The 5777-nt window shown below is 49.1% G+C and overlaps 1 long non-coding RNA gene across 1 annotated transcript; it reads left to right on the top strand.

The window, feature by feature from the left end:
• Positions 1 to 300: 300 nt before the first annotated feature.
• On the top strand, positions 301 to 5777 carry LOC108166974 (uncharacterized). Its single transcript, XR_001777380.1, has 3 exons — positions 301 to 749; positions 1606 to 1800; positions 5286 to 5777. It is a non-coding gene; the product is annotated as an uncharacterized LOC108166974 (long non-coding RNA).

Genomic DNA, 5777 nt, shown 5'->3' with positions numbered 1-5777 from the left:
GAGCAGATCTATGTGGAGCAGATCTATGTGGAGCAGATCTATGTGGAGCAGATCTATGTGGAGCAGATCTACATGGAGCAGATCTATGTGGAGCAGATCTACGTGGAGCATATCTATGTGGAGCATTACACAATACATCCAGCATGTGATTGAAATAAACAGATAAAAATACAGTGTCCTCGTCTCACAGCTGGACGTGTCCTCTCTGTCCATGTGTCTGTCCATGTGTCTGTCCATGTCTCTGTCCATGTGTCTCTGTCCATGTGTCTGTCCATGTGTCTCTGTCCATGTGTCTGTCCATGTGTCCCCTCCCTGTCTGGATCCAAACTTCAGACTCACCTGTTGTTGTTTCTGTTGATCATCGTTTCACATCTAAAGTTATCAGAGAATCAAACTGAACATCGTGGATATTTTAGTTCCCACAGTAGGACCGTGGTTACCATGGCGACACATTCCACCTCCCCAGGACAAGGGGTCATGTCCCACAGAGTGATGTCCCTGAAGACTGTCTTCCCTCCAGTTGTTCCCTCTTAAAGAGGCGGTTCTGGGCCAGCAGAGCAGCGAACGCAGGCTGGTTCTGGTTCTGGTTCTGGTGGAGTCACGGAGCCAGAGGCTTCATTCTGACCGACCCAGGAGGCTGACACCAGAACCAGAGCTGAGTCAGCAGAGACATTTCAGACAAGATGCAACCCTGAACCCATTTAATACAGAAGATGCTTCGTTTCATTCAGACGTCTCGTTTTTTTACAGTAAGTTTTAAAGGCAAAAACTTTTCATTGACGACTCACAGGAACAAGAACCTGTGCAGGTAAGGTCAAGGTAAGGTCAAGGTAAGGTCAAGGTAAGGTCAAGGTAAGGTCAGGTGGGAGGGGGCAGAGAAGACCTCAGCTCACATGGTGCAGATCTGAGGAAGCAGGATTCAATAAGGAATCACGGTGCTGAGAGCAACCGGGATGCTTGGAAAGATGTGGAGGCAGAAGAGGATCTGGATCAGGATGATGACTCAGTGACCAACTGAGACGAGGAAGTTCTGGAGGGATGATTAAGATCTGGACACGAGAGCTCAGAACATGTCCGCTCACCAAAACCATCAGCAAGGAGCGCAGACAAGAGGCCCCTGGAGCCTCTGGAGGAGCTGCAGAGAGAAGCCTTACTCTGTTTGACCCGTTAACAGCCTGAGTGATGGTTTCACAGTAACGAAGCACCAAACGGACCCACATTCACACCTCAGTCTGATTTAATGCTCCATGTGGGGAACTTCACAAACCCGGTGCTGAAATCCGATCCACAGGATTCCTGATCCGGTTCCAGGTTGGAATGAAGTTAGAAGGAAGTGGGAGGAACATTTATAAAGAAGTTTCTAATAATATCAGATCTTTAATGGTTTTCTGTTCATTAGACGATCTTTGATTTGGATGAATTCAACATCAGAATAAAACAAACTGCAGCATCAGAGGAAGATGAGCTGCTCTTCATCTCCTCACGGCAGTCACAGCTCTGTGTGTGTGCGCGCGTGTACCTGTGTGTGTGTGTGTGTGTGTGTGTGTGCGTGCGTGTGTATGTGTGTGTTGTGGCCGATAGTCACTGTTACACAATCGCTTTCAGTTTCCTCGCCCTGCCTGCCTGGTGGCTCCCCGCCCACCGCTGCTCTCTGCCTGCCTGACTGCCTGACTGACTGCTGGGCGGACTGGGGCAGAACCGAGCCGACCAGTTCCGTGTTCTGTCCTCCCACGGCGCACACGGGCCGGGCTGAAGTGAGCGGGACGCGCAGGCGGCGCCATGGTGGACGTCCCGGCGGAGGTGAGCCGCGTGTTTTTATTTCCTGATTATTTCTCATCTTATTCATCCTCTGACGTCGCCGCGTTCCGGACAAACTTTGACGCTGCCTGGCAGGCTGGACCTCCTCCTCTTCCTCCTCCTCCTCCTCCTCTGCCCCCCCACCATGCCCACCGAAATGCAAAGTGCGTTGCCGCGCACGCGCACATGCGGGATCGCGATGCGTTCACGCAAATCGAGCTGCTTGGTTCCGTTTAAAGGCTGTGACGTCACCCTCTGTAACTTTTACCGTCCGTATACGAGCGGCGCGCACGAATCTGCGCGCGTGTACGGCGGCGGCGGACCTAGCGAAGGGTCAGCGCGGCGCGTGCACGTGTCGCATGTGTGTCACGGCGCAGCGCGGCGCTTGCTGATGTTGTTTTGACACAGATGACGTAGAACGTGACGCGCCTGAACGATGAGATAAGCAGTTCCACTCCGCGTGCGTGCGTGCGTGCATGCACGACGGAGCAGGCAGGCGCACGCGCGCGCGTCGCTGGTTATTTGTGACGGACACCGAGGAGGATTCTGGGCTGGAGAAAGGATTCAGGGTAGGTTCTGGTTCTGGTTGCAGCAGAGTCAAACTGGCTGGATCCAGCTCTGCGGGAGGACCAGCGCCGCGCGCGCGCACACGCACACCTGAGCGACACGCAGCTGCCGCGCGCGCACGGCAGATGCACCTGACAGGAAAGTAGAACTCCGCTTCAATCTGACCTGACAGTATCGGAGGCTCAGATGTGCTGAGGTACTCTGACCCAGAGCGCTCCTGATTGGACAGTTTCACCATGACGCAGGCTGACGTCATCAATGAACAGGTGAAAAGTTTCTGAGCGGTTCGGTTCCGAAATTGTGGGCATTTGTGTTGCTGTAGTTAACAAGAAACCAATTAGATTCACTTCATTAGCAAATTCATGAAACTGACGATTTTTAAACAATTAAATCCGTTTATCCGTCCATGAGGTCCGTTAACCAGTAGCTGGTCTCAGTTCTGGTTCTGGTCATATTTCTCCAGTTTCCACTCAACAGAACCAAACTAGAACATGTCAGAAATAAATCTGAAAGATTAGCAGCTCTGTTAATCCCAACCAGGATGAGCGTGTTGCCATGGTGCTGCTAGGAGTTTGCAGGAAGGAGCCTAAAAGGCCCACAATGCATTTCACCTTCCAGTTACAGTCATGCAGCTACCTAAAAAATATGAAATAAGTTGTTTTTATTGTCACTTTTACTGTTACAACCATAATACTGCAAAATGTTATCACCAAAATTTACTTCATCCTGCAGATTAAAGCTTCTTTAGTGGCAGCCAGGGCTGCACAGTGGCGCAGTTGGTAGAGCTGTTGCCTTGCAGCACGAAGGTTCTGGGTTCGATTCCCGGCCTGGTCTTTCTGCATGGAGTTTGCATGTTCTCCCTGTGCATGCGTGGGTTTTCTCCGGGTACTCCGGTTTCCTCCCACAGTCCAAAAACATGACTGTCAGGTTAATTGGCCAAATTGCCCCTAGGTGTGAGTGTGTGTGTGCATGGTTGTGTGTCCTGTGTGTCTCTGTGTTGCCCTGCGACAGACTGGCGACCTGTCCAGGGTGACCCCGCCCCTCGCCCGGAACGCTAGCTGGAGATGGGCACCAGCACCCCTCCCGACCCCACTGAGGGACAAGGGTGAAAGAAAATGGATGGATGGATGGATAGTGGCAGCCATGATGGATTCTGCCGAGTAATGTAAGAGAAAAGGCTGAGCGCCCAAAGCACTGCTATCTGAATCCCACATTACAAACAAAAACAGCTAAACCAGCAGCGCGTGTGTGAAAATGATCAAACATATCAAACCATGCTCTGTTGGGGATCTGACGGGTTACAGAACCGTCCTGGGTGGAACGGACCGGGAGTGATGGGTTCTGGGTGCATCTCTGCTCTCTGGCCTGATTTGACCAAAAACTGCAAACACACCAACGTTTTTAATCATAAAGTATTCATCCATCCATTTTCTTTCACCCTTGTCCCTCAGAGGGGTCTGGAGGTGCTGGTGCCTCTCCAGCTAGCGTACCAGGTGAGAGGCAGGGTCACCTGGACAGGTCGCCAGCCTGTCGCAGGGCAACACAGAGACACACAGGACACACAACCATGCACACACACATTCACACCTAGGGACAATTTAGAGAGGCCAATTAACCTGACAGTCATGTTTTTGGACTGTGGGAGGAAACCGGAGTACCTGGAGAAAACCCACCATGCACAGGGAGAACATGGAGACTCCATGCAGAAAGACCGGGAATCAAACCCAGAACCTTCTTGCTGCAAGGCAACAGCTCTACCAACTGCACCACTGTGCAGCCTTATAAAGTATTCATATGGAGATGAAATAAAAAAGTTTCTTCTTATGTCCAGCTTCCTGTGAGCCGTTGAACTTTGAACTCTGTTTCTGCGCTGCAGTCAGCCAAGTTCAGTTTCCTCTTCCTGTCACTGAAATCCAGTTTTTATCCACCTGGAGAATTTTGTAAATTTGTCAAAATGTATCCTTCATATTCGAGTTTTTCCAGCAGATTCCCAGCCGGACTCATTCTGTTCCCTTCTGGCTCTGGATCTTCTTCTTGTCTCTTCCTATGATTTAGACTGGCGGAATAAATCAGTCTGTGGTGAAACTCCTTCAGTCTCTGACATTAATTGCTCTTCACTTTAATTTACAGCAAAGCTCAGAGCAGAAATGGAGATGATTCACCAGGACGAGGAAAATAAAGTCAGCAGGCGATTTTATTATGACGTTCTGCTCCTTCGCATTCACTCACAGTTAGGTGCAACAGAACCATCCGGTCCAGATGAACGGGTCACGACCCGGGTTAAGGTGTGTGTGTGTGTGTGTGTGTGTGTGTGTGTGTGTGTGTGTGTGTCTGCAGCTGGGACGCTCAGCAGAATCCAGAATGTTTTTAAAAATCCAAAACTTCCTCTAATTCGTCAAAGTGGGGATGAGCTGGGAGCGAGTCACGCAGTAATCCTGCTACTTCCATAAGTAAACTTTATTTTTGATAAAACTTTGAATATGACAAACATAATTTTGTTGTCTGGATATTTTTATTTCTAACTGAAATACATCACGACTGAAACGGTTAATTGGATTAATCAGTTATTGAAATTGTAATTTATTAATGGTTAACTTGAGTATACAGACTGACAAGAACAGCACAGTAAGCAATTAGGTCAAAACTAAAACAATAATTTAATGCAACATATTTTGCAGTTAATATTTAAAAAATTTTGTACGAATTCTGTAAAGGAAAAATCTGCATTTCTGTCCAATTAATCAATTATTCATCAGAATGATCGATAGATGTTTATTTGTCTTTATAGGCCGGATTTGAATATTTAAAGATGATTAATCTGAATTTGCAGCTGGTCGAACTGACGACTCATCAGATGGGAAACGGGTCAACATTCCCGACTTTATTTCCTGTTTTCTAAACGCTTGTTTTCGTCTCCTCAGGTGAGATCAGTGAGAGGTTAAAGGTCAGCAGCATCAGCCCCTCATTAGCTCACCTCTGACCCCTGACGGATTAAAAATGGCCTCCTGGCTGGGAGGTGAAGCTCGCCGAGTCGTCGTTTTCCCCGCTGAGGATCTGTGGAATGAGTTTGAGTGACGGACAGAGACGCCAGAGGAATTTTCTCGGTGGTTTGGTGACGATGGAATAACGTCTGAGTGGATTGTGCCGTTTGCTGAACTTCAGGCTCATTATGGAGCAGGACTTCATACAGTAGGACCTTCGACCCGCTCTGCCGCTCGTTACGCTTTCATTTCTGACTCTGCTGCTGTGAATGGACCTGCGAGTCTCCTAACGCTCGGGGGAGACTCCAGACACACAGAAAACTACAAACATGGCCGCCACGGGACGGAAGCACTTGGTAAAAGACTTCAACCATTTCATCACCTGTTACCTCTGCCGAGGTTACCTGATCAAACCGACCACAGTCACTGAGT

This window comes from Poecilia reticulata, linkage group LG15 (genome assembly GCF_000633615.1).
Source record: "Poecilia reticulata strain Guanapo linkage group LG15, Guppy_female_1.0+MT, whole genome shotgun sequence".
NCBI lineage: Eukaryota > Metazoa > Chordata > Actinopteri > Cyprinodontiformes > Poeciliidae > Poecilia > Poecilia reticulata.
Note: the sequence above shows the minus strand (reverse complement) of the source record. Positions and strands in the feature narration are given on the sequence as shown.